Raw genomic sequence first — 13,225 nt, 5'->3', positions numbered from 1 at the left:
CCAGGCTAATTAAGCAAGAGCTGTGCTCCAAAAGCAAGAGGCCAGGAGACCTAAATAACAAAATTATGTTTCAGCATTGATTAACACTAATTATTAGCTGTGCTGATGTCCTAGACCTAATCTGATTGTATCATGACAAATGCCAATTTCTTTTAGAAATTATAATGATCTTAATCTGAATTCTGTGCATAACTCCAACAGTAAGCACAGATTCACAACTTAAGAGTGGTGTTTCTGAACATCTGTGTGGGTTATGGTGTCCTCAAAACTCTAAACTACTGTTATTGCTAGAGCTACCAATCACAATACCAGCACCTACTGCTCATTAAAATGAGAGAAGTGTTGTATTATGGTATATAGATTGAAATCATACTTCATATTTCCATGGCACCACATTCATCTCAGCAATGTCTATTGGGGGAACAGATACTTTTTCCAGTTGCTGGTGCATTCTCACATAAATCAGAATGTTTTTTCTCTGCAGCCACTGTTTCTACGGAGAGGAACATGCAGGTACACAAAGGTAATGCACTCAGTTCACAGCTTTGAGCAGCACACGAGCTACAGGGTGACAACATGACCCACCAAACTCTGGAGCACTGTTGTGAGATAACCCTTGTGTTCATACACTTCACATTAATGTATGATTTAGCACTGTGAAGGTTTAGGACCAGGACAGCGCTGCTGAAATGTTGAACATCAACATTAAAATTGAGTAGCACAAACATAATTAATACTAATGCTCTAAGAAATTACTGTTTATTGTCATATCCTGCAATTTTGAAAGATCTAATCTTTTAGGGGAATTAGAAGTACTGTAAATGTTGAATAACATTCTTTTCATAATAACTGACTACTTAAACTTCCAGGAGTCAGTCAACATCTTTAGTAGTCATAAAAATTTACGTTATCAAAGCAAAACATAATGGCATTACTGGTTACAGGAAAATAAGCCTGTGATTTGATGCACTGATCAAATTACAAGTAACCAGATTTAATTCCTTTTCTATAAAAATTTGAGCTGAAGATGTTTAGTCAGATACTGACAGTTAATTGAAATATCTGTATTTAAAACAAACAAATACAAAAGGTTATGACTAAAAAACTCCCAGTTATACCAAGTAATTAAAATCCTAGTCTCAACTGGCAGTGAGCTTTTCGACAGACTTCTACTGATCACAATGAGTGGCAATTATCTATGCCTTGAATAGATTAAACGAAACTTCACATTGTAATGCTAACTTAATCACAGTACAAGACAGCCGTGAAGCAAAGACAGATAATTACAAATTTATAAAGGATTTTATTCATCCATTTAGCCTTCAATTTGTGAAGAAGCACACTAGTCATTCTTGGATGACTTTGGTCAAGGGGACAGTTTTGAACTTTGCTGGTTTTATTGTCAGGTTTTATGCTAGGACCAATGAGAATTCTAGGAATGCTAGGAATGTAAGAATGCTTGAATAAAACCTTCAACTCAACATGGTGTGAAAGTGTGAAGGCCTCAGAATTGAATAAGACTGGGTTTACATTATTAGAAGTGGATGACAACTGAGATTGCTAGCAACTGTGGCAACAAGTCAAGCTCTCTTTACAGCCCTCTTAGTATAAAAGGTGGCCAGGAAAGTCTCAGCAGAGTCATGTAGACCAGACCAAAGGGATAAGTGACATCCTTTTATCCTCACAAAGGAGTTTGACAATTAGCCTTTGCCAAGGAGGTATTTCTCTATCATTAGCAATTGGTGGCTCTAATATATCCGTTTTCCAAGACAGACACCAATTCCAGAATAGCTGAAAGCATCAAAGAGCATCACTGTTAACTAGAAAAATGCATTCAATCTCTTCCAGGGGACAGTATCTTCACATATATATTATGGTGATTGCACTAAGATTTGTGTCATTATTAAAAGCAAAGTAAAATATTAGCAAAGCAATGAAAATCTGCAGATTTTCCAAACGTTCATCTTTCTATATAAGGGTTTCTCTTAATAACTGAGGGAGATGCAGCTTTTTCCACATCCAGATGTTTCTGTGTCTTGAAAGCCTCCCTACGCAAGGTGCTGCTCAGAAGGAGAAAAAAGAAATAGGGAAAAAATAAATAAATAAAAGAAGAATTAAACCAGTAGGGAAGTCTAAAATAAAACATAAAATGCCAGATCAGTGCTCCTACCCTGTGTGGCTCCTTTCTTGACCGCAGGCAGAAGATGTCTTTGAGCTAAAAAGCAAGTCTAATAACACATCTTAAAACTTGTTTATTAGATGTACATGGGCAACGTACCTGTGGGTCTGCTCAGTAAAGCTGTCTAGTAGCACCTAGTGTCTGTGAACCTCACACCTCTCAGGAACGGAACAGTGTGCTGTTCCTAAGACATATATTTCCCAGTGACATCTTTCCCAAGTTGTAGTGCACTGCTGCCTTCTCTTTACACTTCAGGATTTCACACACTTGTCAGAACTGGACACATGGCAGATCTACCAGGTAATTGCCTGACATGAAGTCTACACAGTGCTATTTGCTGGCCCTATGGCAAGGAAATTAGAGATGACAGCCAGAAGATTAGCACGGTGATAAAAATGTGCTCATTAGCTATGAGAACTAAATGAACTTGCCTTTCTGCTTGCAGGTTTATTTGTTAGAGAGGCAACTCCTAAAGACTGAACTATGGAGTTTGAATAAAAAGTAGAAAATGGAAATTCATTTGTTTTCTTTCTTTTCCCATCAGCAAAGAAACACATCTGAGTGCTAACAGGATCTACTGCGTAGAGGTGTCAGACCAGTAAACCTTCCTCTGTCAATCACATAAACCATGTTTGTAACTTCAAGAGATAGATCACTATTAGGTAAATCCTTGAATCCTCTGAAGGCTGAAAGAGAGCTGAAAGAGCTGAGCTGAAAGATCAGGGAGCTTTCACAGATCCCTAGTAAGGGCTGGGGATTTATAACCATCTCTAGGCTTCTGAATTTTTGTTCTTATGTCTAGTAGTTTGGGATTATCTTTTCCTCTCAATCGCTGATAAAAGAAAAATTATCAAGAAAGGATAGGAAATAGTTTTATTCTCTTTTTATTCAGAATGGTGCAATAAGAAATTGCATTGCTTAGCACTTTTAAAAAATTAATAATCTTTGTTTTCAAATATATACTGTGATTTTTTTTATTTATGAAACATGTTTTTATTAAAAAACTCACAAATTTAAGTTCTGCTCTATTGAATGAAGAAAACATGATGAATATCTGTCATTATTTCCTTTCATAGTTTGCTGTTTATGTTTTTATCTTTTAGATCTTAAGAAGCAGTAAAGGAGTATTAATAAACCCATTTGGCAGATGCTCAAGGTCACACAACTACAGCAAATGGGTCTGCATACAAAGTGTCCTGGTTTTGTTTTGACTGTCAGCTTGCACGGTTTTCAGACATCAAGTAATGACAGAGATAAAAACTATGACAGACTATTCAGTTTAAGTGACTGTATATTCACAACTAATGTCCACTGAGGCATATTAGAACTCACGTAAACTCTTAAGAGTACGATTTACAGAAATTACTTCTTATTAAGAAACAGTTCCTTTTCTGGAGCATACATTGAATGCAGATAATATATAAAAATAGCACATATATCCAGATATAGTCAATGTTTGCGACATTTTGCATGAAAGAAAGACAGTAAACAACAGTTAAGCATCTCTTATTATCCCCCTAAAACAAGAAAAGGTAGTAAACTGTTATATTACTATTGTCTATAATATCAATTTCTTCACTCAGCTTCTCTCAGGTAAGACAGTTTATAATAATGAAAAATAGAAAACAGAAAGATTACGTAGGAATAAAGGAAAATTGAAATCTACAGTGAAGACTGTGGAGGTGTAAACCACAGAAGCATGCAAATTGTGTTTCATCATTTGTGAGAAACTGACCAGAAATTTGCGCTTTGAAATTCATCATAGAATCACCAAGGCTGTGAAAGACCTCCAAGATCATTTAATCCAACCATCCACCCTCCACCAATATTTCTGCACTGAACCATGTCCCTTAGTACAACATCTGAACGTTTCTTGAACACTTTCAGGGACTGTAAGTCAATCACCTCCCTGGGCAGCCAGTTCCAGTGCCTGGCCGCTCTCATAAATTTTTCCTAATATCCAACGTGAACCTCCCCTTGTGCAACTTGGAGCTGTTTTCTCTAGTCCTATATTGCAAGAGAAGAGGCTGATCCCCACCTCACCACAACCTCATTTCAGGTAGCTGTAGAAAGCAATAAGTTCTCCCCTGAGACTCTTCTTCTCCAGGCTAAACAACAGCAGTTCCCTCAGCTGTTTCTAATGAGACTTGTGCTCTAGACTCCTCACCAACTTCACTGCCCTTATTTAGACATGCTGTGGGTCCACAATGTCTTTCTTGTAGTGAGGGGCTGAAAACCGAAGAGAAGATACAGTCTCACCAGAGCTGAGTACAGGGCCCAGCATGCCAATGGCCTTCAAGGACAGCTGGGCACACTGCTGGCTCACGTTTAGCTGAGCATCAACCAACACTCCTGGGTTCATTTCTTTCACACAGTCTTCCAGCCACTCTGCCCCCAAGCTTGTAGTGTTGTCTGGGATTGCTGTATCTAAAATGCACTTGAACTTCATCCTATTGGTCTTGGCTCACTGATCTAGATCCAGATATCTCTGAAGGGCCTTCCTACACCCAGCAAGATAAGCACTTCCTGCAAGCTTGATGCGATCTGCAAACATGCTGAGGGTGCACTCAATCCCCTTGTCCAGGTAATCGATAAAGATACTAAACAGGACAAGCCCCTGTACCAACCTCTGGGGAACAGCACTTATGACTAGTAGCCAGCTGGATTTAACTTCATTCCCCACCACCCTCTGGGCTTGGCCCTACAGCCAGTTCCTTACCCAGCAACGAGGGTATCTGTCCAAGCCACAGGCTGCCAGTTTCTCCAGAAAAATACTGTGGAAGACAGCATCAAAGGTTTTGCTAAAGTTTAGGTAGACTATGTCAACAGTTGTTCCCTCATTCACCAGGCAGGTCACTCAGTCACTGAAGGAGAACATGTTGGTCAAGCAAGACCAGCAGGACTTGATTCCCCTGTTGTCCTGCACCTACCCTGTGATCTCAGAATGATCCAGTCCATAATGTTACCTGTCACCAAGGTCAGGCTGACAACCCTGTAATTCTCCAGATCCTCCTTATGATTCTTTTTATAGATGGGAGTCACACTGGCAAGCCTCCAGTACTCTGGGACCTCTCCGGTTGATCAGGAACACTGATGGTGGAAAGCGGCTTGGTAGTTACCTCCACCAGCTCCCTCAGTACCCACTATAATACATGATAACTTCTGAGTTCTCAAGTTTGAATATATATGTTTATTTTTGATTTTCAATTTTATTGCAAGCTCAGCAGTATGTTTCAATAAAGTAAAAGGATCAACTTCAAACTCTGTGCTTAAAGATATGTTTAGTTTCATTATTAACATCAATAAATGTAGAACCATAGAATTACTTGAGTTAGAACAGACTTTCAAACATCATCTAGCCCAACTCCTTTTCAATGAACAGACACATCTACAGCTAAATCAGGTTGTCTGAAGACTGGATCAACCTGACCTTGAACATCTCCATAGATGGGGCTTCCATCACATCACAGTGCAACCTGTTCCAGTGCCTTGTCATCATCATTGCAAAAAATTCTTCCTTATATCTTCCTTATATCTCTCCTCTTTTAGTTTGAAACCATCACCCCTTGTCCAGTTACCACAGATCCTGCTAAAGAACCACAGAATGGCCTGGGTTTAAAAGGACCTCAAAGATTACCTGGTTTCAACTCACCTGCCACGGGAAGCGTGGCCAACTACTGGACCAGGCCACATCAAGCCTTCCCTTGAATGCCTCCAGGGATGAGGCTTCCACAGCCTCTCTGGGCAACCTGTTCCAGTGCATCACCACCCTTCTGAGTGAAAAACTTCCTTCTAACATCTAACCTAAATCTCCCGTCTTAGTTTAAAACCATTCCCCCTTGTCCTATCACTATCCACTTGTGTAAACAGTCATCTCCCCTCTTGATGGCATGCTTGCTTCAAGTGTTGGAAGGCCACAGTGAGGTCTCCCCAGAGTCTTGTCCAAGCTAAACAAGCATAGTTCCTTCAGCCTTTCCTCATAGGAGAGGTGCTCCATCCCTCTGATCATCTTAGAGGTTCTCCTCTGGACCTGTTCCAAGACCTCCACATCTTCCTTGTGCTGGGGTTCCAGGCCTGTATGCAGTACTCCAGGTAGGGCCTTGCAAGAGCTGAATAGAGGGGGAAAATCACTTCCCTCACCCTGCTGGCCACCCCTTTTTTAAGGCAGCCCAGGATATAGTTGGTCCTCCAGGCTGCAAACATGCCCTGCTGACTCATGTCCAGCTTCTTGTGCAGCAGGATCCCCATGTCCTTCCCTGCAGGGCTGCTCTCAAGGAGTTGCTCACCCAGTCTGAATAAAAAACCTGGAATTGCCCCAGCCCAAATGCAGCACCTTGCACTTAGCTTTGTTGAACCAAATTGGGTTCACACAGGTCCACTTCTCCAGACTGTCCAGGTCCCTCTGGATGGCTTCCCTTCCCTGCAATGTATCGACTGCACCACTCAGCTTGGTGTTGTCCATGAACATGCTGAGAGTGCACTCGATTCCATCGTCTGTGTCACTGATGAAGATGTTGAAGAGCACCAGGCCCAAGCCTGACCCCTGGGGGATTCCACTTGTGACCAGCCTCCACTCAGACATAGAACCATTGATCACAACCTTTTGGCTGCAATCAGCCAACCAGTTCTTAATCCATCAAACAGTCTATCCTTCAAATCCATACTTCTCCAATTTAGGAGATCTTCAGAGGAACCACGCCAAAGGCTTTGCAGAAGTCTAGGTAGATGACATCCATCACCCTTTCCCTGTTCACAAATGCCATCACTCCATCACAGAAGGCCACCAGATTGGTCAGGCAAGATCTGCCCTTAGTGAAAGCCATACTGACTGTCTTGAATCACCTCTTTTTCTTGCATGTGCCTTAACTTGGGAAGGTCGTGGAGCAGATCCTCCTTATTACCAGGCACAAAGGTGACACTCACTGGCCTGTAGAATCTGTCCACTTCTTTCTTTTAGCCCACTTTAGATACTGGAAGCCTGTTATCAGGTCTCCCCAGAGCCTTTTCTTCTCAAGGCTCCAGCTTTCTCAGCTTGTTCTCATAGGAGAGGAATCCCATTGATTGGATGCAGACTTAAAAGTCTTTTTTTTTAAATTTAATATTTTAGCATAATATAAATCATGAACGGTATATTATCTGTTTTCTGTTCAGTTTCATCACCTCAAATTCTCTTTATAGATGAGTGTTTCTCAAAGTATATTTTAGCTCTGAGATTAAGAGAAAAAATTCAAATTAAACGTACTGTGCCTCTATTTGACTAAATAACTGAGTCTTAGAAAATCATATAGGATTAACATCATGTAATTACAATGCTGAAATAGTGCAGTATATACTGACTGAAAATTCTATGCTTTTAAGGATGTCCTCTGGTGAGGACATTCAGTTGGCTCACAGTTATCCCTTTTACAAACAGCAGAAATAGAAATTTATGCATTTCACAGTAATTACAAGCAACCTGAAAACACTGTGGAATAAATTAATCCAGTAACTGAAAACTTACCATGCATTCAAACAAAATTTCAACTTCATATTTAATAATCTTAATGCCAGTTACAGTTCATACAGTTAATTGCAGGTTTAGAGTGCATTAGAATAATAGAAATAATAAAAAAATAATTTACTTATACATGAAACAGTGCATTAAATTGCTACAGTTGCAATTTTTTTCTAATTATCTAAATAACTATTGGTCATAATACTAGAGTGCACTTGTTCTCTGTAGCAGACTGTATTACACGATTTTAAGCATCTCAGCAAAGAAGACCACTCAGGTAATATCTGACATGAAACTTTAGGCAGAAAAATCAGGGGATGGAGTTACAAGAGGGGGAGAACAAGAAAGAAAAAAAAAAATCATCTTAAAGTCCAAAGAGAACTAAAAAAAATTTTGGATTTCTAAAGACAGGAATGAGGTCATTCCCACTCAACGGCAGTTAATAGACTCTGTACTGGTGTTACTGAATATAATCCAAGGAATGAAGAGGTAAACCATGAGTAGTTGTATACCGTTCTTTTAAGAAAGCATCTATTCAGAACCTGTCTTAATGTATTTTCTTTTTAAGAGAACAAACTGAAATACCAAAAAAAATTTTTTTAAGTAATGTTACAGAATTCTAAAACAGCCAAAAAAACTGTATTTTTCCATGCTTGTGAATTATTATCTCTCATCATAAATAGTAATATTTGCAGACAAACTCTAAAATTGCTCTGCCAAAGGGCAATCATAACAATGTTGGAAATATGGAAGAGACTGAGGATTAGTCATGTGTAAATTCACACTTTTCTTCAGCACAGAAGCACTTGTGAACGTGGAATCATAGAATCATTAAAGTTGGAAAAGATCACTAAGATCATCTAGTTCAACTGCTGGCCCAACACCACCATGCTCACTCCAGCAGTACAAATCATAGTCAAGAACTTACATTCAAAGGGTATACCCAGAAATCCATAACAATTCAAGAAGGCAGGTGCATAATTTTCTCACAACTACAGCTCAAATAATTTCCCTTCAGAAAGTTCCTGTAAGAGCATAAACTTTCCAGAAAAAGAAAGGTTCTTTTACGTATTTTTTTTCTTTCTTTCCAAATTGAAAAGAACTTACTTCATTTCACCTGTTTTAAATTACAGTACGTTTTCTCTTCACTATTATTTTAATTATATTGTACTCTGATTGTATATCAGAAAAGAAATTAATGTGATGGAAATGTTTACCCAGAACTTCTTGTGACAGCTCCCCTATAGAAAAGATAATTTTTAGCTGAAAAGTAAATTAAACACATTATACGACAAAAAATAGTTTCTATATAATGTAGAGCCAAATTATTTTCTCAATAGAACATCCCAAATTCCCATTAACATTTCCCTATTCGTATAGACAAGCTCAATTTTTAGCTCAATGACTTTCAGTTTACTGAACAAATACAGTAAAGAAAGATATATGACCTATTATACTACAAGTGAATAAATTGCTGCTTCTGTTAACAAAATAGATTTTGTACTCTACTTTCATCAGCAGTAGCAACTCCCCTTTTCTGTTTTCAGTCATGGGATATATTTGCTTAAGCAAGAAAAATTGAATTACCTTTCTTCCAAATTTAGTATTACACATCTTCATATTGAAGTCCAATTTGGAACAAGATTAAGTGGAATAAATATAGCCTCTCATTGCTTTCCTCATTTTGTTTACTGCTGTTCTGCTGATTTCAACTGACAAGAGCATTGAGCTGGGAGGGAAGCAAGGTAAATTCAGAAGGATCTGTGAATACATTATCATCATCTTTATTTAGCAGTGCCATCAAATCATATAGAAAAAAATGACACCAATTCAGGATTTTAATAGGCTGAGACCTCACTTGTAGTACAATATTCAGTGACTCTGAAATATATTCATAAATATAGTATGAAGTAACCTCGAGGTGACAGGCATCTCTGGGCAATAAATTATCAGTCACAAAAAGAGGCTTTGCAATTAAATTACACAAAAATCCAAGATACGTAAAACATACATTAGGGCAGGATATGGTCCTTTGAATGTTATTCTCAATGCTCGTACCAGCAGCAACCGTCATCTGAAAAAGGGGGCAACAGAGATTCTGCTAAATGGAACAGAATTTTGAAAACTGCTACATTGTATTAGCATGGTGCAATTTAAATAAGATGAATGTTATTATAATCATTCAAACGAGCTGATCTGAGTGAACAAAAATGTGGCTCAACTGACATTCACACAAAAACTGAAAGTATTGTTACCTCTCCTGACTTATGAGGTGCTGAGAACAACCAAACGCTATGACTGTGTGTTCCGTACTGTGTTCTGCAGAACAGAATTCTGAAGCATTGTCAGACTGTCAGATAACTGTGGATAAATAATAGGAGCTCCACGGCTAACTTTAAAAGGAGTTCTCTACATAAAGCAAACGATTAAATCCTGTGCAAGAAAGGAGGAAAGTAGGATTTTCTCTTCCAAATTACTCAAATTAAAACTTTTATGGAAGGACACTAAAAAAAAAAAAAGTAAAGTCCCTCAATTATAAGTTAGAATTTACCTATGATAAATTTTTATGGTCTCTCAGTCTTTATTGAAGCAAATAACCATTAGCAATGAAAAATTTTATGAGAAAAAAAGCCATGTTGTTAGAAAACTGAAAGTCCCTTCAGCTACCTGAAGAACATATTTTAGCATTAAGCACAATTTTCCTTCCTTTTTCATAAATTTTTCAGGTGTTGTTGCAGAGCCTAACATACAGTATACTTCTTTAAAAACAACCCTTACCAGTAGGGCCATCTATTCTGCAGAAATTCATCTGATTCAATCTATTCTGACTGCCAACTTAAAAAAAAAAAAAGCTGTGGACCAACTCTCCAAAAAATTTCTTTCCTTTGAGAGAACACATAACAATAAAAACCATGTACAACCTAACTATAGTTGAGCTGTATTATCTCTCAACGTAACTAGTGACCAGCTTCAATTCTGTGACTATTTACCAACTCAAATCAGAATACCAGATATTCAGAACTAACAGAGTTCTGAATGGACAGTATTTTAGTGTTCAAGTATTTCCAATAGAAAAATATAAAATTCAAAAAATGCAACATATCAGAAGGTGTTTTTAATAATGACTTTGCCACTGTAATTTATGATGAATTTTAGCTTGACTATATATAATGAACTTAAACAGTAAATAAAAACGTGCGCACTTTCAGTATTTTTAATATCAGCAAAGGGCACATATCTACGAGAAATATTGCCACTGCACTTCACATTGTGACTTGTAACTGTTTTTAAATGTTCAAAATGGCTGCAAACTTTCAGTATTTAGAGGAGAATTGTCTCAGATTTCCCTTCTTCTGATTCAGAACCTTAAATATTTGAAAGCATTTTATAATGCCTTATAATTGTTTTTGGAAGAAATTTCACTCCATATCAAGTAGTTACTTTTGAAAAGATCATTTCAATGTAAAGTAAATTTGTGTTCAACTCATGAATTATGTTCAAGTGAATCACTTTTTCACTTTTCATGCTGAATTTTGTAAGGAAAACACAGCCCATATTATGTTAGAATGACACTTCACAAATAAAAAATATCTCAGCACAAGAAAACATTAACTTTATTCATTTTGGTTTTACACATCTTTCTTTAACATCAATGACTAAAGAAGGTAATATTAATTGCAGTGTTCATACATTACATACTCATATCAAAAAGCTTCAAACAAATACACATGGATTAATGTGTAAACTTACACTTTTTTAATTTGCATACATATATGTACATTACATATCTGACGATTTCTGATAGTATTGTTCTTTTGTGTGAAAAGGTGGACTACTGTACACTTTTGACTGCTGCATCTGCACACTGTAAACTAATTCGTCTTTGCTGTACATCACTGACTTAGCAACATTAGGCTCTGAGTAATTTCAGTAAACTTTTCACATTACATTTTAAATGTTTTCCCCCTCTTCTCTACTGTATAATCACAATGAAAGGTTTATTAATGTAAGGTATAAAATGAACTGACCTCAATTCTAGCAACTGAAAGGCTTAAGGTCCAGTATTTTTATTCTTCTAGTCTAGTATGGAAAACCAGAAATGAGTGATTCTTGATATTTCAATACTGTAAGGCTTACTGTGTGGTAATTTCCTATGCAACTGGAGTCACTGTAGCTAAAATTTCAAGTTTAAGAGAAATGAAATAAAAATATCCAGTAAGAAGTATGAAACTTGCACATTATTTCTAAGATTATTTGCCTTTAAACTATGCATGCTAAGGGAAATACATTTTATTGTCATGAAAATTTAGAGACAAAATTAATGAATGAATTATGCAGTATAAGTAAGGCAGCAACTGTTATGGATGTTTATAAAATATTTATTCTACTCACGAAAGCATTTATTATTATAACACCTACTTTGGTAACTAGAATCTATTAGAATTAATATTTATGAAGCTTTCTTTTACAGTTTAGTTTCCCTCCTTGAGAAAATGAATAAGCATTTGAATTTATCATAGGAGACAACAGGGTGAAAAAATATCAAAACTGAAGCTCTAGAGCATGCCTCTATTCTGGCTTGGGATGAACATTTCAGCTACTATTTGCTGTGAAACACACATGCACAGGGACATGTTCTCAACTTACATCCTAAATGATGGACCCTTTCCTCTCCCTGTGAAGTTTCCATATTAAAAAAAAACCTTGTATGAGGCTGTGGTACATCTGAAAACACTTTCTGGGTTGTAAAGGTAAAAAACACCACATACGAATAGCCTTTACAGTAAATACACAGGAAAACTACATCTCCTGTAGTCACAGTGTCTGACATCGCTACATTTCTGAGCATACACCACGTAGCAATTTTCATTTTTTTCCCCTGGTTAGTTACATCAGACTTTCACATGAAATAAGACAATTTCCTAAGCACAAACATCATTAGAATCCAAACCTTCTTAGCAAGTCCCCAGTCAAAGCTCTAGTAAAGCAAGAAAACCTGCCTTCAGTAATGATGTGGCCAGTACAGTGTTTAATTTCAGGACCATGTCTGAAATAAGGACACGTATGTGCTAAAATAAAAAAGAAAGTCCAATTTCATAGTCAGTGATATCCATAGATGTTCACAAGTTTGAATATATTCATTGAATAAACATTATTTGTTGATAGATTGAAGAAAACAATGCATATTACTGCAATTAGGAAGCCCTGTTCTTTCACTTTTGTAACATAGGTATCTGACAGGTCAGATCTCCTCAGCAGAAAACTAATGACAGTCTTTTTGTCAGAGGCAAAAAACCTCCCTCGGGACAATATTTGGTGCTTCTTAACAAAAACTTTGTGCTGTCTTTTCTATCATCAGTCATCACAGTCAAAAATGCTACTTACATATTTTAGTCTACTGAAAATTTCATTTACTCATATTAATTAATGTTTCTTTCCTCATGCTTGTGTCATCTCTTTGTGGGGAACCTAGCTAAGGTCATGCTTAGAAAGCTATCTGAGCAGCCTTCAAAGTTAAAAAAAAAAAAAAAAAAAGAACCTTCTTTCTAGAT

At 37.1% G+C, this 13,225-nt stretch overlaps 1 protein-coding gene across 3 annotated transcripts in view; it reads right to left on the bottom strand.

Annotated features, from left to right (window-relative positions):
- Nucleotides 1-13,225, bottom strand: part of PPFIA2 (PTPRF interacting protein alpha 2) — a 290,565-nt gene that overhangs the window by 125,856 nt on the left and 151,484 nt on the right. The window contains exon 1 of one of the 3 annotated variants that reach the window (XM_065743222.1): nt 9,685-9,720. The exons of the other annotated variants lie outside the window; for them this stretch is intronic. The gene's annotated coding sequence lies outside the window, so the exon portion shown is untranslated. Of the gene's footprint in view, nt 1-9,684; nt 9,721-13,225 lie in introns of those variants that run through there. 3 annotated transcript variants of the gene reach the window in all.

The sequence above is a fragment of the Cyrtonyx montezumae genome, unplaced genomic scaffold (genome assembly GCF_038088225.1).
Source record: "Cyrtonyx montezumae isolate F1298 unplaced genomic scaffold, pur_monq_1.0 scaffold_3, whole genome shotgun sequence".
NCBI lineage: Eukaryota > Metazoa > Chordata > Aves > Galliformes > Odontophoridae > Cyrtonyx > Cyrtonyx montezumae.
The sequence above is the reverse complement of the archived record's forward strand: the minus strand, read 5'-3'. Positions and strand labels throughout refer to the sequence as shown.